Source organism: Medicago sativa, chromosome 4 (genome assembly GCF_051527215.1).
Source record: "Medicago sativa cultivar Bolivia chromosome 4, Bolivia_mono, whole genome shotgun sequence".
Lineage (NCBI taxonomy): Eukaryota > Viridiplantae > Streptophyta > Magnoliopsida > Fabales > Fabaceae > Medicago > Medicago sativa.
Genome location: NC_140752.1, coordinates 5914462 through 5941055, shown reverse-complemented (window position 1 = coordinate 5941055; position 26594 = coordinate 5914462).

Genomic DNA, 26594 nt, shown 5'->3' with positions numbered 1-26594 from the left:
ATTGCCAGTGAAACATCTATTTTTATATTTCTACAACTTCTATGCTCTTGAGTATATATATTCTCTCGTGAATATTTTATATTTGGGTAGGGATAGCAATTGGACCCAGGCCTGATGGGCACCCGCAATGGGTAGGGTAAAACCCCACTTTTATGGGTATGGGCTTGGGTCTGGGTAATTACCCGCAAATTTAGATGGGTATGGGTGCGGGTAAGAGCACTATACTACCCAGCTCGGCAACCCGCATATACATATTTATATAATATAATAAATATTTTTATTTATTTTTGGTGTACAATTATTTAATTTATTTAGCTATTTAAGTATAAACCTAAACCTAAAATCTAATACGGTAATCGTTTCCTTCTTACTTTCATATGCTCACAAGCTACAAATTTATGATTTAAATCAATTTGATGTTTATTTTAGCATGCACTTTTTTATATGTATTTTGAATGTTTTTATTTTAATTTTCAAGGAATATTTTGGATGTTTTTTTATTTGACTAAATACTACGATTTCTACTATTTTATGAGTTGCTTTAAAAAAAATTGGATCATAATTTTATTTCAATTGTGATGTTTTTTATTGCCCTTTTATAATTAAAGTGCGGGTAATGAGTACGGGTAGTATGGGCACTTAGGTGCCCATAAGGTATGGGGAAGGACACTAAAGTTGTTACCCACGAGGGTACGGGCTCGAGTATGAACATTTTTTACAAACGCGGGTATGGGGAAGGGTACTATAGTACCCTACCCATTGGATACCCATTGCCATCCCTATATTTGAGAGACCATGTTACTTGTGTGTCAATAGTAATCTTTATTTATAGCGCAAAAATAATAATAAACACACTATTTTAGTCAAACCCTTGATGACAGTTACTTATTCATTTTTGTGAACTTGATTCATTGCATCAATGTTCTTATCTTTTTAATTTACTTTATATTTTGTTTTTTCTTAGTTTCCCACCTCATCATCGTATGTCATTTTATTTAACGTTCTTTGTCTTTTTCTTTCCTTATTTATATTTTGTTTTAAAAATTATTGCGGTATTGACCCGTCATAATTAGTCTTTAATATCTAGGTGCCCCAAGATATGCCACAGTTTAGGGTCGTTTTGAGACTAATCTCGAATTGCCAGTGAAACATCTATTTTTATATATCTACAACTTCTATGCTCTCGAGTATATATATTCTCTCGATAATATTTTATACTTGAGAGACCATGTTACTTGTGTGTCAATAGTAATCTTTATTTATAGCGCAAAAATAATAATAAACACACTATTTTGGTCAAACCTTTGATGACGGTTACTTATTCATTTTTGTGAACTTGATTCATTGCATCACTGTTCTTATCTTTTTAATTTACTTTATATTATGTTTTTTCTTAGTTTCCTACCTCGTCATCGTATGTCATTTTATTTTAACGTTCTTTGTCTTTTTCTTTCCTTATTTATAATTTTTTTTTAAATATTGTGGTATTGACCCGTCATAATTAGTCTTTAATATCTAGGTGCACCAAGATATGCCACAGTTTAGGGCCGTTTTGAGACTAATCTCGAATTGCCGGTGAGTCTTGTATTTTTATATGGGATTCACCTATCTTCTATATGGTTTTTTAGGAGAGTCATTTACCAACACTTCAAACACCATTTTAAAGTTTCACTTTCTCTTTAATTTTTAACTAGGTCTGGAAATGAGTCGAGTCGAACTCGTCTGAGATCAACTCGAAACACAGCTCTAGTTCGATACGAGACTTTTATTTAACTCGAGTTCGGCTCGTTTAAAGTTGACAAACAACTCAGTTTGACTTGTTAAGTTAAACTCATAGCTCGAGTAACAAAATTCAAAAGTTTTTTTGTTTTTGTCAAAAATATATATTTTGACTTTTTAATTTATTCAAAAAAATACACAAAACTTGAACTAAAATAAAACTATAGACCATGTTTGTCTTAAAACTACTAACGAAAAAATTAGCAGTACTACTTTAAAGCTAAGACAACTGCGCATTCCGTATTGATGGACAAATGCACTGCTCTTTTATAGCTACTACTTGTTTTATCTTGGTTTTCGGGTGTCAAACATTGATTACGTTTGAACCTTTTTAACCGGTGATATCTTATTTTTTCTTGGGAAGGGAAAAAGTAAGCAAAACCCTTGAGAATCGAGGTCCGGGAGTTGTTTTCGCTACGGGAAGGTGTTAGGCACCCATAACGACTATAGTATCCTATAGGAACCGTCTTTAATTTCTACGCGCGCGCTTTATTTTTAAATGCTATTTGAAAGTGTTTATTTAATCCTAAGAGTTTTCTAAGTGAAGAATTGGAGGGAGAAGAATGTGTTTGAATTTTTATTTTATTTGAATTGAAGGAATTTTGTTCCTTGCCTACGTACCCGTTTAAGGGATCAAATCCACCGTAGTTCTCTTCCAAAAATGTTTTTGTTTTTGTTGGTTGATTTTAAGTTTGAAAATTGGAATTTTGAAGAATGGAGATTGAGAGGCCTCAAGGGCATTGAGATTTAAGAAAAAGTGGGGTTTGATTAGTGATTTGCAAAAGAAAGCCAAAGTATGATTATGATTCATTGAAATTTGATTAAGAAAATAAAAGGAAAATTACAATGGGATTTTGATCCCAAGGTTTATTAGGAAAAAAAAAAATTTGGGTGATATTGTTCATATTTTTTTTTTGGAAAATGATTTTTCTAAGTGTAAATCCTAGACATTCATCTAAACATACAATCCTAAACATACATCTAAACATGCATATTCTAGCTATATATCTAAAGTGAAGTGTGTGCATGTGTCGGTGCTTGTGTCGGTGTACATCATTAGAGTCCATTGTCCTTTACATCATTGGCCTAGATACATTCTATGGTTTTGCAAGGAATTAAAAAAAAACATGAAGTAAAATATTACAAAATCCCCTAAGTCTTTACATTCTAAGTCTTGGTGAAACTTAAAGTGCAAGAAATAAGATGGATATGGGATGAAGTGGGAATGCTTATGAAATGTATGGGACATGAAATGAAATGGTTAGTAACACATAAGGAAGAATAGGGATTGAAATTATAGGCACAAAAAAAAAATACTAAAAATTAAGCTAAAGTAATGAAATTTCTAACCTAGAAATGGCAAAATATTCCTAAAAAACTTATCATAATGTTAAGACAAAAGTATGGCCTATGACCCTCACATCATGTCAATTTTTTTAAAAGGTTTATCACACTACATGATATGAGGATTTAGAAGTGCACACTCAAGTCAAGGATTATGATAGGTCTTAGGCATATTTGGCACTTTATTCATGCACCAAAGTAATTACATAACTTGTAACACAAGAAAACCACAAACCATTTCACAAGAGAGTAGAACAAACACAAATTCAGGGGCATATCTATCACAAAATCACGTGTTAAGTATCCACATCATGTACCAATGTATCATGCACAAAATCATGACAAAATTCTTCAAAAGATAACAAAAAAAAAGCGATCAAGTAACAAGGACTAATACACATGTTTTTCATCAAATTTTACTATGCAAAAATATCATAAAAAAAACAAGGACATTATCAAGCACTTCATGGGAATTTATTTGGAATTTTTAAAAGACTTTTAGGCAAGATAAGGGGTGCAAACATCAACAAGCAGTGTTCAGATAGCAAGAAAGTTGAAAGGAAACGAAAACCAGTGTAACAAAAGCCCAAACCCACTCACTCATGGATCCTGGGTCGCAGGGAGCAACACAGACCGTCAGATTGACCCAGGGACCCAACCCTAAATCAAACGGTGGACACACAGGGTTCAGGAGCGAACCAGACCGGTTTGACTGAACCAATTCGGTTCACTTCCAGTATAAAACAAGGAAGACCGGTTCAGAATCATTCCAAACCCTAGTTTTCTCTCTCTCTCTCTTCAGACTCCCTCATCTTCTCTCGTTTTCTCTCATTGTTTTCACTCATTCTTTCATGACTTCACTCGTTCTTTCATGATTTTCGAGTTGTAAATCACGAATCAAGCCACAAACTAGCACAGATCGGACCAAAACGTTTCGATATTTGTTATTTTTGAAGGATATGGCTCAAATCATTTCGAACTTGTCATTTTTTGCAGAAACATGCTGAAAACATTTCGATTTTGATACTTCTTGAAGAAAAATGTTCGAAACACTTTGATTTTGATGTTTCTTGAAAAAAAATGTTCGAACTGCTTTGATTTTGATATTTTTTGAAGGAAAATTGTTCGAAATGATTCAAACTTGTTGTTTTCTGCAGAAAGGTATTCGAATCGTTTCGATCTACCCTTGATTCGAAAGGATTTGGTCTCAGACCTTCGCAAATTCGAAACGTTCGAATTTCCGAAGCTTTTTGGAACTGAAACCCTAATTTGGTTCGTTTTCTATGCTAATGATGAATTTGCGTTCTAAATTAAAAGGTAAACGGTGAATCTTCATGATTTTGTGTTTTAGGGTTTCAGTTTTCAACTTGTTCGAATTTTTCAAGCTTTTCAATTGGATTCACCGTTCATCTTTTAATACGAAGCTTCGATGATGAATATGAGAAGGTTTCTTTGTATTTTTACCTGAATTACTTGGAGATTTGAACAAGTGGATCCTTGCGAGCTTTTGATTCCTCTAGTAAGCTTCGAAACCGAAAATAAATCGGTGTTTGGTCTTCTTCTTCTTCGAACTGGTCTGATTTCGCTTCAATTTCCCTTCTTTTCTCTCTCTTTGTCTCCTGTGATCACACCGTTTCGCCTCTTAGGTGATTTGGTGTTGGAATTGCAGGGCCTTGCGTTCGATGATGAAGATTCAATCTGAATCTCTGAGAACTGCGAGACAAATTCCCTTTTCTTTGAACTGATTTTGGATATGATTGTTGAATTGCACTTTCTGATGATGAAATTGGTATGATTTTGTTGTGAATTGATGTGGATTGATATGAATTTGAGGACTTTTGTGGCGGTGATTGATTCTGTTGTGGTGGTTTGAGTTTGTTACGGTGGTTTGTTGATTCTGTTGCGGTGGTTTGAGTTTGTTACGGTGGTGACTTGGGAGAGAGAGAAATTCTGTTAGAGTTTTGGTGGTGATGTGTCACCGAGTGATTGATGATGATGCTGTGTAATTAGTGATGTGGCCTTTATATAGGCTGACATGTGTGACCCTGAGCCAATGAGGAAATGCCACCTGGATTTGGACTAAAAGCTTCGGCTTTGGACTTGAAATATTTTAAGGACCTTTCTGCAAAATAACAAACTAAAGGGACCATTCTGCAATAAGACTAAAAAGCAATTTTAAGACAAAAAGGACTCAAATGCAATATCTAAAAAAAATAAAAGGACCAAAAATGAAACAAAAGAAAAAAAACAATAAAATTGGTAATTTTGACTAAACGTAAAGTGAGACGATTAAAATTGACAAAACGGACTAAAACGAACCAATGGCTTAAATGAGGTACTTTAAAGTAACCTCTCTCTGCCGAAATTTCGTGTGAAATGACCAAAATGCCCCTGGGGCTAAAACGACTAAAAATGACTCAGATGCAAATTTTAAAATGGATTTTTAACAAGGAATTAGAGCAAGACCTTATACAAACAAAGTTAAAAGACTCAGAGACAATTTTTAGACATTAAACAGGGTTTTAACATATGAAAAGACTAAAATGCCCCTAGGGGCTAAACTGACTAAAAATGACCTCAAATGCAAATTTTGAACTGGATTTTGACATAGAATGAAACAGGGACTTATTCAAACTACTTGAAAAGACTCAAACAAATTTTCAAAGAACTGAAAGAAATTTTGACATAGGAAATGACTAAGATGCCCTTTTTCATGAATTTTGCAAATAACATTGAAATAAAGTGCAGAGAAAGATGCAATTGATCAGAGACATATCAAATGACTTGAAATGCAAGATAAGAAGAATTGAATAAGTATTTTTAGGTCCAAAATTAGGGTATAACAGCTGCCCCTATTTAAGTTTCTTTGTCCGGAGAGTCAAGAGATGAGGTCTTTAACTTGACGGGACGAAGATACTTAAATATTAACATTTGCACTGTTTTTGGACATAAAAAATACGCTCTTAGATTTTCAAAACATGAATGCCATGCAACATTTTGATTATGAATGCAAGACAAACAACTGGAGTCTATGGAACCTGTCATGTCACTGGGGATTCAGGTGGACATTGACTGGGTAGACAAGCCAGGGGATAGAGAATAAGGTGCAAGCTGTTCTTTGGATCGAACTAGTCACTCGACCAAGGAGTACCAAACAAGAGATAGGTACAAGTTGTTCTTGGGATCGAACTCGACACTTGACCGGAAACATAGACATATAGGCAGATACAAGTTGTTCTTTGGATTGAACTTGACACTTGACTGAAAATACAAACAGATAGGCAGACACAAACTGTTCTTTGGATCGAACTGGCTGTTTGGCTGGAGATGTAGACAAAAGGGTAGATACAAAATGTTCTTTGGATCGAACTTGCCGTTGGATTATCACCACATCATGTGGGTAGGTGCAAACTGTTCTTTTAGATCGAACTTGCCGTTTGACCGATAACAAAGCATAAGCTGGGTACAAACTGTCCTTTGGATTGAACTTGTCGTTTGTCCGGAGGTATAGGTATATAATCAGGTACAAGTTGTTCTTGGGATCGAACTAGTCACTTGACCGATAACAAGATACAAATTAGAAGTTGGATTTAACGAGATACCAATTGAGGGTAAATTGTCATTGACTTGATTTGAAAATAGACATGACCATTTTTGTTGGCCCAAGAGTAAATTGAGAGTGAATTGACATTGATACAGACATTGAATTGAAAGTTTGACATTGAAAGAGAGATTGAGAATTGAGATTGAGCAGAGACATAGACATAGACATTGGATTGGAGAGTTGCAATTGACATTGAGATCGGATTGGAATTAAATTGAAGATTGAAATTGACATTGACATTGACATTGGATTGAAATTGAATTGAAACTGACATTGACATTGACATTGGATTGAAATTGAATTGAAAATTGAAATTGACATTGACATTGACATTGGATTGAAATTGAATTGAAAATTGAAATTGACATTGACATTGAGGTTGGATTGAAATTGGAAATTGGTTTGAAATTGAAATTGAGATTGCTTCGAATTGAGATTGAATTGAGTTGAAATTGGAATTTGAGAGTTGAGATTGCATCGCATTTGACAGTTGAAATTGAATTTGACAGTTGGAATTGAAATTGAAATTGAAATTGAGTTTGACAGTTGGAATTGAAATTGAAATTGAAATTGAGTTTGACAGTCGGAATTGAAAATTGAAATTGAAATTGAGTTTGACAGTTGCAATTTGGATTGAGTTGAAATTGAGAACTGAGTTGGACTGAGAGTTGAGATTGAAAATGCAGCATGTATGTATGGTATAACAAGATTATTGAATGTATGGGCACATAAAATGCATGATTATGCATGTATGAAATGCTTGAAATGCATGATTGGTTGGCAGTTTGACAGAGAAGTTTCACAAAGGCAGACAAAACATTGGAAGGTTGGGCACGTAGTGGCTCGTGCTGCAACATATTCACAGGAGAAAACCTCTTTTGGAGATACCGTCGTTGAGAGACGTATCAAAACCATGGCTGAGGGCAATAAAACTTGTAAAGGAGGGACTCTTGGAAAGTTCTTGGATACAGGTCGCCGTTGCTAGGCGTGTCAGTGCTGGGTAAACATTGGATGTTCGCATCTGTGGTCAATGCTTTTCAATATTTTATTTTTTTCACTTTCAAACCCCATTTTTGCCTGAACCGCCCTTTCGGGTTTTCGATTCACTGGGGAATAATATTCTTTTCATTGCCCCATTTTTGCCTGAATTGCCTTCATAGGTTGTCAATCAGCGGGGTGCTCATTTTTACCTAAGCCGCCCTTTCGGGTTTTCAACTTAGCGAGCTTTTTGATTTTTCATTTTTCATTTTCATTCTGTTTTTTCATTCTTGCCATTGACCACATATCACCCTGGGGAGTAACCTGCTTGTAACATGTATTGAAATAGACATTGACACTCATTCATTCATGCATGTTTCATTGAAATGTACCCTGTTGCTCAGGTTTGCTTTCAAAATAGACAAAGAAAGAGTTTTCAATTTTCAAAAATGTTTGTTTCATATATTGACATTATCAAATAGAAAGAAAATATTTTGTATATAGCATTGAAAGTAGAAAGAAAAGTAGAGTTTCAAACAATAGCACAGGCTCAAATTGATGTATAAGAGTGAAAGTCAGCCAAAGGCATGACTTCACGGATTTACAAAGCTTGGAAAATGGTAATTTTATTGGTTGGTGATACATTGAACAAGATGACCGCTACATTTCATAGAAATTTTGAATTCACAAGTACAGAAGCTTCTGATGAAGATGATTGTTGACAGTTGCAGATGCTCCAAGGGGTGATGGTGATTTGCCAGATATAGTTACTTGTCTTTTATCAACCTCATTTTTGCATGAACCGCCCTTTCGGGTTTTCGGCTCATCGAGGCGCTCATTCTTGCCTGAGTTGCGTACAATCTCAGCGAGCTCTTTCATATTCGTTTTTTTTTGTCCCTAACTTTTGCCTGGATCGCCCTTTCGGGTTTTCGATCCACCGGGAAGCGCATTTTTGCCTAGGCCGCCCTTTCGGGTTTTCGACCTACCACGCTGTTCTTTTCTTTTTAGACAAAGTATTTCTTGACTATATCGGCATTAACAGGATTTGGGAGTTCAACACCATCCATGTGTGTAAGAATCAAAGCACCACCAGAGAAAGCCTTCTTGACAACATAAGGACCTTCATAGTTAGGTGTCCACTTGCCCCTTGGGTCGGGTTGCTGGCTTATCCTTCTTTTCAATACGAGTTCGCCTTCCTTGAATTCTCGAGGTCAGACTTTCTTGTCAAAAGCATTCTTCATTCGCACTTGATACAACTGTCCATGAGCCATAGCATCCATACGTTTCTCTTCAATCAGATTCAATTGATCATACCGACTTTGACACCATTCAGCCTCAGTTAATTTTGCTTCCATGATCACTCGAAGAGATGGAATCTCCACTTCCAGAGGGAGAACTGCTTCCATACCATACACAAGAGAGAAAGGAGTTGCCCCGGTTGAACTGCGCACCGTAGTACGGTAACCATGCAAGGCAAACGGTAGCATCTCATGCCAGTCTTTGTAAGTAGTGACCATCTTCTGAACGATCTTTTTGATGTTCTTGTTAGCGGCCTCAACTGCACCATTCATCTGAGGTCTATAAGGAGAAGAGTTGTGATGTTCAATTTTGAATTCTTCACATAAAGCTTGCATCATACTATTGTTCAGATTGGAACCATTGTCAGTGATAATTTTGTTGGGAACACCATATCGACAGATGATGTTATTCTTGATAAACTTCACAACCACTTGCTTGGTCACATTTGCATAGGAAGCAGCTTCAACCCACTTGGTGAAATAATCAATTGCCACTAGAATGAAACGATGTCCATTGGAAGCCTTTGGTTCAATTCTTCCGATCATGTCAATGCCCCACATAGAGAAAGGCCATGGGGAAGATATAACATTGAGGGCATGTGGAGGCACATGGATCTTATCAGCATAAATTTGACACTTGTGGCATCTCTTAGCATGTTTGTGGCAGTCACGTTCCATAGTTATCCAATAATAGCCGGCTCTTAACAATTTTCTTGACATAGTGTGGCCCGAAGCATGGGTCCCAAAAGTACCATCATGTACATCATGCATCAACTTCTCAGCTTCTTGTTTATCAACACATCTCAACAAGACCATGTCATAATTCCTCTTGTATAGGATTTCTCCGTCCAGAAGGAACTTACTAGCCCATCGCCTCAAGGTCTTTTTATCTCTGTTGGAAGCACCAAATGGATAATCACGATTCTGCAAGAATTGTTTGATGTTGTAATACCAAGGCTTTTTATCATTCACATCTTCATCAGCTTGATCTGGCATATTTTCAATAGTGAACACATGAGCGGGTCTATCAAGACGCTGTACTTTGATTACGGGCACATTGTTCCAGTGATTGACACGAAACATAGAAGACAAAGTAGCAAGAGCGTCAGCCATCTGATTTTCATCCCGAGGGATATGGTGCAACTCAACCTTTGTAAAGTATGTCAACAGACTTCTGGCATAGTCACGGTAAGGGATCAGCTTCTCATGATGAGTCTCCCATTCACCCTTTATCTGATTAATAACAAGTGCAGAATCTCCGTAGACGTCAAGGTGCTTAATCCTCAGGTCATGGGCTTCTTCAATGCCCAAGATGCATGCTTCATATTCAGCAATGTTGTTTGTGCATTCAAAAGTTATTCGAGCAGTGAAAGGAATGTGGTGCCCCTGCGGAGTTACAATGATGGCTCCAATTCCTTTACCGTAAGCATTAACAGCACCATCAAACACCAATCCCCATTTGCTATTGGGATCCGGCCCTTCATTGATCAGTGGCTCTTCACAGTCTTTTGCTTTCAAATACATAATCTCTTCATCAGGGAAATCAAACTTAATCGGCTGGTAATCATCAAGAGGTTGGCAAGCAAGATGCTCAGCAAGGACACTTCCTTTGATTGCTTTCTGAGCTTTGTACACAATATCATATTCAGACAACAACATCTGCCAACGTGCAATCTTTCCAGTAACAGCAGGCTTTTCAAAGATGTACTTGATTGGATCCATTCGGGATATCAACCAAGTTGTATGATTCACCATATAATGACGCAGGCGTTTGGCAGCCCAGGCTAAAGCACAACAAGTCTTTTCAAGCATCGTATACCGAGTCTCACAGTCGGTGAACTTCTTGCTCAGATAGTAGATAGCATGCTCTTTCTTACCAGTCTCGTCTTGTTGACCGAGAACACAACCCACTGAATCATCTAACACTGACAGATACATAATCAAAGGCCTTCCTTCCACTGGTGGGACAAGGATAGGTGGTTCCAACAGGTATTCTTTAATGCTATCAAAAGCTTCCTGACATTCATCATTCCATACAACAGGCTGGTTCTTTTTGAGCAGTTTGAAAATTGGTCCACAAGTAGTGGTCATGTGAGATATAAATCTTGAAATGTAATTCAGACGTCCGAGGAAACCTCTGACTTGCTTCTCAGTTTGAGGGGCCGACATCTCTCTGATGGCTCGGACTTTGTCAGGATCAACTTCAATGCCTCTCTGGCTGACAATGAAGCCTAGCAACTTTCCAGATCTTACACCGAATGTACACTTGTTAGGATTCAACCGCAGCTTGTACTTTCTTATTCTTTCAAACATCTTTTTCAAATACACAACATGCTGCTCTTCATCATTTGATTTCACAATCATATCATCAACATATACTTCAATCTCTTTGTGAATCATATCATGAAATAGAGTTGTCATACCTCTTTGATAGGTAGCACCAGCATATATCAAGCCAAACGGCATCACTTTATAACAGAACGTTCCCCATGGAGTGATGAAGGACGTCTTTTCTCTATCTTCAGGTGACATTCGTATCTGATTATAGCCGGAGAAACCATCCACAACGGAGAACACTTTGGATTGAGCAGTACTGTCAACAAGCACATCAATGTGAGGCAATGGGAAGTTATCTTTCGGACTGGCTTTGTTCAGATCTCTGTAATCAACACACATTCGAACTTTCCCATCTTTCTTTGGTACTGGTACGATGTTGGCAATCCACTCAGGGTATTCAGCTGTCATGAGGAAACCAGCATCAATTTGCTTTTGTACTTCAGCCTTGATCTTAAGAGCCATGTCTGGACGAGACCTTCTCAATTTCTGTTTGACAGGAGGACATTCAGGTCTTGTCGGTATCCGGTGTTCCACAATCTTGGGATCTAGGCCCGGCATATCTTCATAGGACCATGCAAAGACATCTGGATAATCATGGAGAAGCTGAGTAATCTTCTTTTTCACTTATGGCTCAAGTGCGGCACCAATCTTGATCTCTCGCTTGTTTTCTTCAGTACCCAGGTTGATGAGTTCAATCTCTTCCCGGTGAGGCTGAATGGCTCTTCTTTCCTGTTCAAGCAGTCGAGTGATCTCATACGGTATCTCTTCATCATCTTCCTCATCTTCAGCTTCATATACAGGGAATTCAAAATTTGGAGGAACCATAGGGTCACTGTGTTCAACGGGTTTATTATGGTTCAATCTGCATAATATGATTGGGATGATTTTAGAAAAATGTTTTCTATGCAGACTTTTGAAATTAATAAGAAAATACAGATGTTTTGGTTTTTTCTGGCATTACCATTATTTCCAAGAAAAAGGCACTAAAAAGTAAAAAACAAAGAGTCGCGGATAAGGCGACAACTTTTATTAATAATGGTAATGCCGAAACAAACATGCCCTTACAATGATATCACTTTCGCCTTGGGCAGAGCGAAAGGATTGTTATTTTGAAAACAAAGAAAACATGAGCAACAAGACACATTACATGGAAGCATGCATGACTAAAGGAACATCAATGGCCTCCCAATTTCTCACAGTGCCTCCTGGTATAACAAATGTAGGCACATAACTACTTTCAGCAGCATCTTCAGTAATAGCATTGATGAACCCAGCACTGTAGAAAGTCCCTGTTGAAACACTTGAGGTCGGGGAGAATCCAAGGCCCTCTTTACGCTTGTTTTCCAAAATCTGAATCACTTTGCCCCAGCCGGCAGCCTGCCCTTCTTGAACAGCCTTCTGGGCGTCTTTCAATGAAGCCATGCTAGTACCAGCCCTCCGGGGTTCTGCACCCTCAGCAGTCAAGCCTTGAAATGACGTCCCGTCAGCAGACCCTGCTTCAACACAAGAGAAAGATGACACTTGGCTAACCAGATATGCTTCTTCACCATGCACAGTGACAATCTTACCGTTCTTCACAAACTTGAGTTTCTGATGCAAAGTAGAAGTTACTGCTCCAGCGTCGTGAATCCACGGTCTTCCGAGGAGACAACTGTAGGAAGCATTGATGTCCATGACCTGGAAAGTAATCTGAAATGTCTCAGGACCAATGGTAATTGGAAAGTTTACTTCCCCAAGAACATCTTTGCGGGATCCGTCGAAAGCCTTAACCAGATAGCTACTTCCCCTTAGAGAAAATCCATGATGACTCAACTGTCTTAGCGTAGACTCAGGCATTACATTTAAGGATGATCCAGTGTCCACCAACACATTGGATATCATGTCAGACTTGCAGTGCACCGAGATATGTAAAGCCAAGTTGTGGTGTTTCCCTGCTTCGGGGAGTTCATCGTCACCAAACCCCAGGTTATTGCAAGCAGTGATGTTACCCACTATTCCATCAAACTGATCCACAGAGACCTCATGATCAACATAAGCTTGCTCAAGTACTTTCATCAACACTTTCCTGTGAGCCTCTGAGCTCATGAGCAGAGACAAGATGGATATTTTTGACGGAGTTTGCAGCAGCTGGTCAACAATCTTATAGTCATTCTTCTTAATAAGCCTCAGAATTTCGTCCAGATTAGATTCTTCAATAGATTGGCCTGATGGGCCGATGTTCTTGTCAATAGGAGGAGCAACTGGTGGAGTTATTGTGGCAATAGGTGTCACCACCTTCTTTTGAAACAAGGGTGGACGAACTTTTCCGCTTCTCAGAGTTGTAATTTCACCGGCAACATTGTCAACTGTAGCTGGGGATATCAGAGGCACCTCCACTCCATTCTCAATCATGGTTGCATTGTATTTGTAAGGAATTGCTTTGGTAGAGGTATAAGATACCGGACCAGGTAACCTGATCACTAAGGGCTCAACATTTCTGGTTTGAGATGCAGTTTCAACAGGAGAATCATGAAACACTGGCACAATCACACATACATCACTGGCAATCAAGTGTTTGTCATCCATCAGGCTCTGGATATCATCTTGCACCACACAGCAGCCCATAGGATTTTGAAGACATTCTGAGCAAGAAGCATGATCATGATTGAACAGAGAAGCCTGGCAAAGTTTAACATGTAGCGGTACCAAGGGAGTAACGACATTGCGGACATTCAACATGGGATCCTCTTGAGGAACAGGGACCCTTTCAAAAGCCTCGATCATGTTAACAGCAGCATGGTTTGGAAGTGGATTGTCAAGAACATGAGGAACACTATTCTCAAAAGTCAACCGTCCTTTTTCTATCAGGTCTTTCACAATATATTTCAGAGCATAACAACCTTCAACATCATGGCCTTGAGCGCCCTGATGGAATTCACATATAAGATCCTGTCGGAACCTAGGAGGCAATGGATTAGGCGGAGGCTTGCCTGGTCTGGTGACGCAGTGTCCCTTAGCAAGTAGGGTTGGGAGCAGCTCAGCATACCGCATTGGTATTGGTGGAAAAGAAGGTCTGGGTCGGGGACCCTGTTGTTGCTGCTGTTGCTGTTGAGCAGGAGGCTGTTGTTGTACTTGTTGAGCAATGGCATTAACGGGCACTGGTGGTTGACCCGGTGTCAGAGGATATTGCTGGTAGAATGGCGGGAAGAAAGGATGTTGAGAGTACTGCATGTATTGGTAGGGCAGAGGTAATTGTGTAGCAGCTGCAGATGGGTTACCAGATACCATCCCTACTTCAGATTCTTTTCTCTTGTGATGGCCATTACCATACTTCTTTGGTGCACTGGTTGAAGATTCACCTTTTTCAAGAACAATGATACCCTCTCTGACGGCCTCCTCTAGACGAGTCCCCATGGTAACCATGTCGGAGAAATTGTTTGGAGCAGAGACTATCATTCTCTCCTTATATTCCTTCTTCAGAGTCTTCAGGAATGTCTGTGTTAATTCTTCCTCATCAAGTCGAGGAGAAACACGGGCAGCTGCCCCTCTCCATCTCTGAGCATATTCACGGAAGGTTTCATCTGACTTCTGAGATAGAGCCTTAAGAGAGTCCCTATTCGGCTTCAGACGGGTATTGAATTCATAATGACTTTCAAAAGCAGCAACGAGTTCCTCAAAAGTATGGATGTTGTCTTTGCTCAAACTAGTGTACCAATCTGCCGCATCATCTGTCAAGCTACTCTGGAAGCAGTGGATCATCAGTGCGTCATTATCTGCATAATTGGCCATCTTTCGGACGTACCGGATGACATGGTTGTATGGACAAGAAGTTCCATTGTATTTGTCAAATTCTGGCTCTTTGAATTTCTTAGGAACCTCAAATCGGGATACCAAGCATAGATCACGAGCTTTAGCAGGAGCACCATTATTTCCCCGGCTAGCCTTGACCTCACGGAGTTCTCCAGCCAACTCCCTTAACTGTCTCTTCATAGCTTCTATTGCGGGATCTTGTCCACGCGGAGTATCGACATCAATCACCTGTTGCACAGTGTGCACAATAGGGTCGGTAACAACAGTAGTCACTTGAGGCATAGCGGTGGACACAGGAATCTGTCCTTGACCAGCAAAACCAGAGACACCAGCAGCAGTATTAGGAGAGTAGTAAGCTGAGAGGCCATAAGGACGGCCGTTGGGCATAACAAAACGAGCATCAGAAGCCACAGTAGACAGTGGGATAGAGGGAATCACTTCAGCAGAAACTGGGACAGATGTGGCTGGTTGTTCTTGTGCAGCCATCATAGTGGACATAGCGTCATGAGCCTTAGCCAAGTCTTCTTTCATAGCGGCCAATTCGGCACGGAGCTGAGCATTTTCTTCTTCAAAGTTAGCCATGATCCTTCTCTTGTGAAATCTTGTTTGATGAATTCTATCTGGTTGGTAGACTTTGCGAGTACGAGCCACTTTTCAGACTGCGGCGGACAAAACCAGGAGGCAATGAGCACGAGAGAAGTTTTTTGTGACCAATGAATGCATATGATGCATGAAATGTGTTAATGCATATGCAAAAAGACTCTTTTTTGTGTTATCGAAGGGTTTTAGACAGATTAGAAACTTGTAAACATTACTAAACAACAATTAACATGAACGGGAAACAACCAACATATAGTTTTACAAGACAATTCCGACATAAACAAATGGAAATAACAACAGGAAAAAGAGATCCTCAAGCATGGGAAGTGGAAGCGTCGTCCTCAGACTCAGACTCATAGCTGCAGTATCGTGCATAGAAGTCACGGGCACCCCTAGCCCTCTTGGAGTCTCTCATAAGCAATCTATCTTTCTCCTCAATCTCTCTCTTAGCCTTAGCTAACTCTTTCTTCAGTGTCAAGACCTCATGAGTCTGCTGCTCATCCTTTCCATCCAAAGTCATGATCAAGTTCTCAGCCTCATAGTATCTAGCCCTCCACTGATGCTTCTCCCGACTCTCCATAGCTAAATGCTCCTGATACATCTCCTGGGTAGGTGGGAGTAGAGGCAAAGGCCTGGTAGGAACAGATGCAGACACATATCTCATAGAGGGGTAAGGCATACCAATCTCCTCAGCTTGGTTTATCACTCACTGTGTATAAGCCTCATGAGCAATACCGGACCTTACACCCATATGCTTCACCTCTTTCTTCCGAAGCTTGGACCAAGCTTCCATGAAACCCTCCCTAATTCCTGTGGGAGCATTGGAGTAGTGAAAGAAGTAAGGAGCTGTAGCAAGATTGATGGGCTTATCTTTCATCGGGAAACCAAATTGTCGCAAAGCGAGCTCCGGGTTATAGTTGATTCCACCCCGGGTACCAATAAGAGGTACATTAAGAAATTTCCCACCACCAAAGATGATTTCCTTAACTCTAGAAGCGGGAGTGAGCCAAACCACTTCATTAGGGGTGAGAGCCATAATCCTCTGTGAAATAGACCAATTCTCCGGATTGTCGTGGAAAGACTTCGGAAGGTGCGAAATAAACCACCTATAGAGGAGAGGCACACAACAAAGAATATATCCACGACCTTTGCCGGAACGATCGTGAATAGCATGGTATGTGTCAGCTAGCAAAGTAGGAACTGGATTCTTGGAATGGAAGATCATAATGGCATTCATGTCCACGAAGTCATCAAGATTTGGAAAGAGAATAAACCCATAGATGAGGAGTGCAAGAATAGCCTCAAGAGTGTCCTGACAAGTGGTATTGAGGTTGGCTTTCCCAAGAAGATACTCTGAAGTGAACCCTCGGATACGTGCCTTAGTGACAAGATTTTTGGAGACATCGGAGGTTGTAAGATGGAGATCCTTGGCAATAACCAAAGAAGTAGGAGGATGCTCAAGCCCCGCGAAGGGTACCCCCTTAGCAATAGATAAACCCATCAAGCAAGAATAAGCCTCTAGAGTAGGCACCAACTGAAAGTCTGGGAAAGTAAAGCACCGATACTTCTGATCATAGAATTGCACTAGAGTGTGCACAAGCTTCTCATCCACATTAGTATGAAGAATAGAAAGCAAAGCCCCGTAACGATGTCGGAAACCAGTCGGATCCTCAACCTTGAGTGCCAAATCTCTCAAACTAGCCAAATCCACTTCCTTGAATTTGTAGGACTTAGTCTTCTTCATTCCTACAATATTTACAAATTCAACTTGTCTAAGCCCTTCGATAACAATGCATGGGAAACAAGTTTATGCATGTATGCATGAATGCATGAATGCATGATTATGTTCAAGTTCGGAGAAAACATGGTGGGTTGAAGTTCAAAGTTGAGGAGTCATGGTTCTAACGCGGCGTCCGACGTACATCACGGTGTCACGAGACAACACTCGCTCCATGATTATCCGTGGAAGGTCTAGCTTGAGTGTAGTATCGCGTGACGACTAAAGCTCGAGACAACACTCGGTTTAGCCTCCGCACTACGTCCTAGAAAAATGGCCATGGATGGGTTTGGTTATCTACGGTTCATAGCGTCATAGAACAATTAGAAGTAAAGTGCCTAAACGCGACAACACGCGCCGACAACATCACTCCCAAAATGCCTCAGCTATGTGGGATTGATCGCATAATCCAAAACACGAGGCAACCCCCGGAATGAATTGTCGATTATATCCCTCCTAAATCCTAAGTTCACTCAGCCCGGGTGCAGGACTTTTGATATTCTCACCCCACACGTTTGCAAGAATTTAAACATTTATTCACATAAGAAAGCATGTAAAAGAAACAAATAACAAGAGCGCAAGCGTGGAAATAAAGACTAGGCGTAACTCTCGAATCTCCCCAGTGAAGTCGCCAGCTGTTTTATCTTGGTTTTCGGGTGTCAAACATTGATTACGTTTGAACCTTTTTAACCGGTGATATCTTATTTTTTCTTGGGAAGGGAAAAAGTAAGCAAAACCCTTGAGAATCGAGGTCCGGGAGTTGTTTTCGCTACGGGAAGGTGTTAGGCACCCATAACGACTATAGTATCCTATAGGAACCGTCTTTAATTTCTACGCACGCGCTTTATTTTTAAATGCTATTTGAAAGTGTTTATTTAATCCTAAGAGTTTTCTAAGTGAAGAATTGGAGGGAGAAGAATGTGTTTGAATTTTTATTTTATTTGAATTGAAGGAATTTTGTTCCTTGCCTACGTACCCGTTTAAGGGATCAAATCCACCGTAGTTCTCTTCCAAAAATGTTTTTGTTTTTGTTGGTTGATTTTAAGTTTGAAAATTGGAATTTTGAAGAATGGAGATTGAGAGGCCTCAAGGGCATTGAGATTTAAGAAAAAGTGGGGTTTGATTAGTGATTTGCAAAAGAAAGCCAAAGTATGATTAGGATTCATTGAAATTTGATTACGAAAATAAAAGGAAAATTACAATGGGATTTTGATCCCAAGGTTTATTAGAAAAAAAAAAATTTGGGTGATATTGTTCATATTTTTTTTTTGGAAAATGATTTTTCTAAGTGTAAATCCTAGACATTCATCTAAACATACAATCCTAAACATACATCTAAACATGCATATTCTAGCTATATATCTAAAGTGAAGTGTGTGCATGTGTCGGTGCTTGTGTCGGTGTACATCATTAGAGTCCATTGTCCTTTACATCATTGGCCTAGATACATTCTATGGTCTTGCAAGGAATTAAAAAAAAAACATGAAGTAAAATATTACAAAATCCCCTAAGTCTTTACATTCTAAGTCTTGGTGAAACTTAAAGTGCAAGAAATAAGATGGATATGGGATGAAGTGGGAATGCTTATGAAATGTATGGGACATGAAATGAAATGGTTATTAACACATAAGGAAGAATAGGGATTGAAATTATAGGCACAAAAAAAAATACTAAAAATTAAGCTAAAGTAATGAAATTTCTAACCTAGAAATGGCAAAATATTCCTAAAAAACTTATCATAATGTTAAGACAAAAGTATGGCCTATGACCCTCACATCATGTCAATTTTTTTAAAAGGTTTATCACACTACATGATATGAGGATTTAAAAGTGCACACTCAAGTCAAGGATTATGATAGGTCTTAGGCATATTTGGCACTTTATTCATGCACCAAAGTAATTACATAACTTGTAACACAAGAAAACCACAAACCATTTCACAAGACAGTAGAACAAACACAAATTCAGGGGCCTATCTATCACAAAATCACGTGTTAAGTATCCACATCATGTACCAATGTATCATGCACAAAATCATGACAAAATTCTTCAAAAGATAGCAAAAAAAAAGTGATCAAGTAACAAGGACTAATACACATGTTTTTCATCAAATTTTACTATGCAAAAATATCATAAAAAAAAACAAGGACATTATCAAGCACTTCATGGGAATTTATTTGGAATTTTTAAAAGACTTTTAGGCAAGATAAGGGGTGCAAACATCAACAAGCAGTGTTCAGATAGCAAGAAAGTTGAAAGGAAACGAAAACCAGTGTAACAAAAGCCCAAACCCACTCACTCATGGATCCTGGGTCGCAGGGAGCAACACAGACCGTCAGATTGACCCAGGGACCCAACCCTAAATCAAACGGTGGACACACAGGGTTTAGGAGCGAACCAGACCGGTTTGACTGAACCAATTCGGTTCACTTCCAGTATAAAACAAGGAAGACCGGTTCAGAATCATTCCAAACCCTAGTTTTCTCTCTCTCTCTCTCTCTCTTCAGACTCCCTTATCTTCTCTCGTTTTCTCTCATCGTTTTCACTCATTCTTTCATGACTTCACTCGTTCTTTCATGATTTTCGAGTTGTAAATCACGAATCAAGCCACAAACTAGCACAGATCGGACCAAAACGTTTCGATATTTGTTATTTTTGAAGGACATGGCTCAAATCATTTCGAACTTGTCATTTTTTGCAGAAACATGCTGAAAACATTTCGATTTTGATACTTCTTGAAGAAAAATGTTCGAAACACTTTGATTTTGATGTTTCTTGAAAAAAAATGTTCGAACTGCTTTGATTTTGATATTTTTTGAAGGAAAATTGTTCGAAATGATTCAAACTTGTTGTTTTCTGCAGAAAGGTATTCGAATCGTTTCGATCTACCCTTGATTCGAAAGGATTTGGTCTCAGACCTTCGCAAATTTGAAACGTTCGAATTTCCAAAGCTTTTTGGAACTGAAACCCTAATTTGGTTCGTTTTCTATGCTAATGATGAATTTGCGTTCTAAATTAAAAGGTAAACGGTGAATCTTCATGATTTTGTGTTTTAGGGTTTCAGTTTTCAACTTGTTCGAATTTTTCAAGCTTTTCAATTGGATTCACCGTTCATCTTTTAATACGAAGCTTCGATGATGAATATGAGAAGGTTTCTTTGTATTTTTACCTAAATTACTTGGAGATTTGAACAAGTGGATCCTTGCGAGCTTTTGATTCCTCTGGTAAGCTTCGAAACCGAAAATAAATCGGTGTTTGGTCTTCTTCTTCTTCGAACTGGTCTGATTTCGCTTCAATTTCCCTTCTTCTCTCTCTCTCTTTGTCTCCTGTGATCACACCGTTTCGCCTCTTAGGTTCGATGATGAAGATTCAATCTGAATCTCTGAGAACTGCGAGACAAATTCCCTTTTCTTTGAACTGATTTTGGATATGATTGTTGAATTGCACTTTCTGATGATGAAATTGGTATGATTTTGTTGTGAATTGATGTGGATTGATATGAATTTGAGGACTTTTGTGGCGGTGATTGATTCTGTTGTGGTGGTTTGAGTTTGTTACGGTGGTTTGTTGATTCTGTTGTGGTGGTTTGAGTTTGTTACGGTGGTGACTTGGGAGAGAGAGAAATTTTGTTAGAGTTTTGGTGGTGATGTGTCACCGAGTGATTGATGATGATGCTGTGTAATTAGTGATGTGGCCTTTATATAGGCTGACATGTGTGACCCTGAGCCAATGAGGAAATGCCACCTGGATTTGGACTAAAAGCTTCGGCTTTGGACTTGAAATATTTTAAGGACCTTTCTGCAAAATAACAAACTAAAGGGACCATTCTGCAATAAGACTAAAAAGCAATTTTAAGACAAAAAGGACTCAAATGCAATATCTAAAAAAAATAAAAGGACCAAAAATGAAACAAAAGAAAAAAAACAATAAAATTGGAATAAAATTGGTAATTTGGACTAAACGTAAAGTGAGACGATTAAAATTGACAAAACGGACTAAAACGAACCAATGGCTTAAATGAGGTACTTTAAAGTAACCTCTCTCTGCCGAAATTTCATGTGAAATGACCAAAATGCCCCTGGGGCTAAAACGACTAAAAATGACTCAGATGCAAATTTTAAAATGGATTTTTAACAAGGAATTAGAGCAAGACCTTATACAAACAAAGTTAAAAGACTCAGAGACAATTTTTAGACATTAAACAGGGTTTTAACATATGAAAAGACTAAAATGCCCCTAGGGGCTAAACTGACTCAAAATGACCTCAAATGCAAATTTTGAACTGGATTTTGACATAGAATGAAACATGGACTTATTCAAACTACTTGAAAAGACTCAAACAAATTTTCAAAGAACTGAAAGAAATTTTGACATAGGAAATGACTAAGATGCCCTTTTTCATGAATTTTGCAAATAACATTGAAATAAAGTGCAGAGAAAGATGCAATTGATCAGAGACATATCAAATGACTTGAAATGCAAGATAAGAAGAATTGAATAAGTATTTTTAGGTCCAAAATTAGGGTATAACACTACTCCACTGTGTTGATATTAAACTCCCCGACGTGGGACAAATTTTAGCATATATGTTTAGTTAAAATCCTGGCCAAATACCACTGTTTGTCCTTTTAGTTTAACAAAATTTTTAAGTTAGTCATTTAAGTTTCAAAAGTTTTAAATAGATTCGTTAAGTTGATAAACTACTTCACTGTTACCCCTGCTGTCAGTCTCCGGTTTAACTGATGCTGATGTAGCCATTAAGTTGTTGACTTGGATCAAAACGCAACCTTTTAAAAGTTCCAGGGTGTCAAAACGCTACGTTTAATGGTCACAAATGATCATTTATAGTGCTAGAAAGACATTTCTTGTTGTAAATAGCTGTCTTTCTAGCCCTATAAATGTTCTTTTGTGACCATTAAACGCAACATTTTAACTACCCTGAAGCCTTTGAAACACATTGTTTTGATTCAAGTCAGCAACTTAACTGTCACATCAACATCGGTTAAACGAAGACTGACATCAAGGGTAATAGTGAAGTAGTTTATCAACCAAAAGAACTTATTCGAAACTTTTGAAACTTAAAGGATTAACTTGGGAATTCTATCAAACTAAAATGACTAAAAGAGATATTTAACCTAAAATCTTACACAACTATGTTACCTATGTTACTTGCTTCTTTTTGTTTCTTTTACTCTTTTTTGTTTTTGGTGATATTCTTTCTCTCTTTTATATTAATTATTGTTAATTGTTAATTAAATTAGAAATAATTCCCCCTCCTCTCTTTGATAAAAAGAAAAGGAAATAATTCCTCAAAAAACAAGTACATAAATATCATAGGAAGTTCGTAATAAATTACATGTTTTTTCTTTTAATATTTAAGCTTGTACTTTATTAATTTTTACTAAACCAATATATATATATATATATATATATATATATATATATATCAAGCCAACTCATGAACCAATCGAGTCGAACTATATACAACTCAAGATCAGATCATTTATTTAACAAACTTGATTTTCAGCTCAAGTTAAGCTCGTTTGGTTCATGAACCAAGTTCAACGAGATAATTGTCGAATCGAGCTCCAAACTATTGTCGAGTTGGTTCGGTTCATTGTTTGCCCTATTTTTAACTATTAATAAATATGAGTAAATGTGAAGTCTTTTTTTTGACATAAACAAAACGATATTCATTCATTCAAATCGATAGAATACATCAGAATCAAGATCGCTAAAAACGTAAAGGATGAATCTGCGAACAAACTCACATCACCCAAGTTAATAGCATACAACGGCAAAATGCCTGCAAATATGATAAAATCTAAATCACCAGAATACTCTTGCTTCTGGATCTGCAACGTTGACGTCTAAATCATTGATTGAATCTGTGATTGACTGAAGCTGATCTTTCAATATGAACCAACGAACACCGCAACAAGATGCCAAATCAAACAACGCCGCACAAGACGACGAACAACACAAGGTCGCACTCAGACGACGAAATCACGAAAAAACACAAAAGAAAACACTTGATATTTGTGAAAATCACTTATTTAGATCGAAAGAAAGTGGAAAAAAGATTCAGAGGGGTGATTTTAGGTCAAAAAATGACCTAAAACCACCCCTCCTCGATGAGTGAAAGAGAAGGAAAACTTAGAGAGAAGTTGGAGTTTCTCTCACTAAAAAAACTAGGGCCAAAGTACAACTAGGAGTAAATGTGAAGTCTTAAAACATACTCCCTCCGTTTCTTTTTATAAGCAAATTTTGCTTTTTAGGTTCATTCAATTAATGATGTATGTGGTCTATATTATGGACCACATACATCATTAATTGAATGAACCTAAAAAGCAAAATTTGCTTATAAAAAGAAACGGAGGGAGTATATCTTTCTATGTGTACAATTCGTTCATTTCACGTTAAATTCCGCTTTACTTTTAAATCTATATTTATTGTCTGACTCATTGTCTTACATTTTCAATGAATAAAGTAATGAAGTGTTTTTCTTCCTTTCTACGGTATTTGACTTTTTAACTTTACATATAAATAAATCCACTTGAGTTGGTCAACTGATATTGACATGAGACCTTGAAGTGCCCTCATCCTCAAAGTCATATCTTACAAAAAAAAACTTCTTTTACGCAACTAACATTATGTAGATTAGATAGTTACGACTAAAATTTTTATTATCTTATAACAATACAAAAAATAAAAACAATTAACATTGCTTACACAACCCACAAACACATTGCAAAGTTGAGTACCGTAAAACATTAAAAACAAACAACATTTTATTCATTTATTTTATTTGTGATATGATGTAGTTGAATTTTTAATTCTTATTATTTTTGCGATACATTATGCTATGCTTTAGATTATTACAACAAAGTGAAATGACAATATTGCAACACCAATTTGCTGGATGATATTCAAGATAACTAGGATATGGTTGTGAAGATCTATGTAAATCGTTAATGGATCCAGCATAAGTAGGGTATTTTTGTGAAGATATGTGTATATCATCGGCAGAATTATGACGAGTATTTTGTATTCTTCCAACAAAAATACTCACAATTGCAAGAAGCAATATCACTAGCTTTAAAATTTTCTTCAATGAAGTTTCCATTAGGACTTTGCAAAATATTAAAGAAAACACAAAATGATATACTTCCAATGATGTGTGTGTGTTTAAATATATACACAACTGAATCAACAATAAACAAAAAAAAATCAATGGTCAATGGTCAATGATGAGCATCGAAGGAAGGAAATGTAGCTTTTAAATCCAATTATAAACCAAAATATGGTCAATGGATGATAGTTAAAAAAACGTTAGATACGTTTTTGGTCCTTATAAATATGTCAATTTTTTATTTTAGTCTATGTAAAAAATTTCTTCAACTTTTAGTCCTCTTAAAGTTTTTCATCTTCATTTTTGATTCCTTCATTAAAGTTTTAAAGTAAACTCATGTATAGAATTCATATTTTTTAACAAAATTTTGCAGAAAAATTTATAATATTATAAGAATCTTTACCAAAAAAAAATTCAGAATTTTTTAACAAAGCATGGATTAAATATGAATTTTTATATTTTTGGCGATTAAAAATTCATATTTAATTTATCTTTTGTTAAAAAAATCTAATTTTTTTGGAGTGATTTTTACAATATTCTGCACAATTGAATTAAAAAAATACATAAAATGACTTAAAAATAGGGACCAAAAGTAGTGATTGAAAATTTTATATGGACTAAAAGTTGAAGAAAATTTTAGAGGGACTAAAACAAAAAGTTGGTATATTTGTGGGGACTCCCGTATAAAGGCTAGACTATCTGAATAAAAGAGTAGAAAATTGTCTTTTGGTGGTTGCTGATAAGTGTCAGAAAGTAGTTAAATATCATATATAGTTTAGACACTTTGATTACTCGTTTTATAAATTATTCAATGAAAAGCTCACAAATAATATAGAATTATCAATTTATGCTTTTTATACTTAATTCCAACCATTTATGTAGGTAAATGCAATTGCCATGGACTTTGAGATCAAAAATGGAAGAAAAAACAAGTCTTGAAGCGTGGCTAAGCAAAGTCAAAGCCATGGCAAAGCAATGTCTGAATCTGGAAGCGTGGCTAAGCAAAGTCAAAGCCATGTCAAAGCAATGCAAGTCAAAGAGTACAGGAAATCTTAATCTGGAAGCGTGGCTAAGCGAAGTGAGCGTGGCTAAGCCACTCTGCAATTTTCAAGAAATTATATAAATATCCCCAAACCTCATAACATAACAGATCTGATTTTTTAGAGAGAGAGGGGCGATTTTAGAGAGAGAAATAGGGCATTTCTAGTGAGAGAAACACAAAGCAAGGTAGTTAAGAGTAGATTCAACCCAAGATTTGTTGAGACATCATGAATCTAGGCATGGAATCTTCATCTTTTCTTCATCCTTTGCCAAGCTATCATAGACATATGTAGCTACATCTACCCTTGTGGGTTTTGAGGTATTCAAACAAGCTATTATGTAATCTTTTGATCTTTTAATATATGGTTCTAGCTTATTTATTCAAGATTGTTGTTATTCTTGTGTTTAATGTTTTATTGAGATTCAAAATGATATTGACAAATATTTTTGGATTTAAGAAATAGAATAACAATCTATCTTAAGTTATCACTGTAGACATAGATGTTAATATTTGATAATCACTTTTAATCTAGAACTTAATGCTTTTGGGTCATTTAATCGGTTGGGAAATCGTCGATTAAACGATCCAATCGACTTTGTGATTGTTTTAATGTTTGGGAAATCGACATTTAAACAATCCCTTAGAAATAACGATATCATTTGGACACGAATGATATTGTCGAGTGATTGTGATAATATCGTTTGAAAAGCTAGAATCAGTTATTTGATCGAGAGATTGCAGCTGTTACGCTTGGTTGAGTGTCTCTAACCCCAAGCGAAATAGCCTTATCTCGTCTCTATTTATTTTAACATAAATTAGTTAGAATAGTTTTAAACAAACAAACTTTTAAACCATACACTTAGAATAATATTGATTGTTGAATGGCTTGAATATCGCACCAGTCCTTGTGGAGA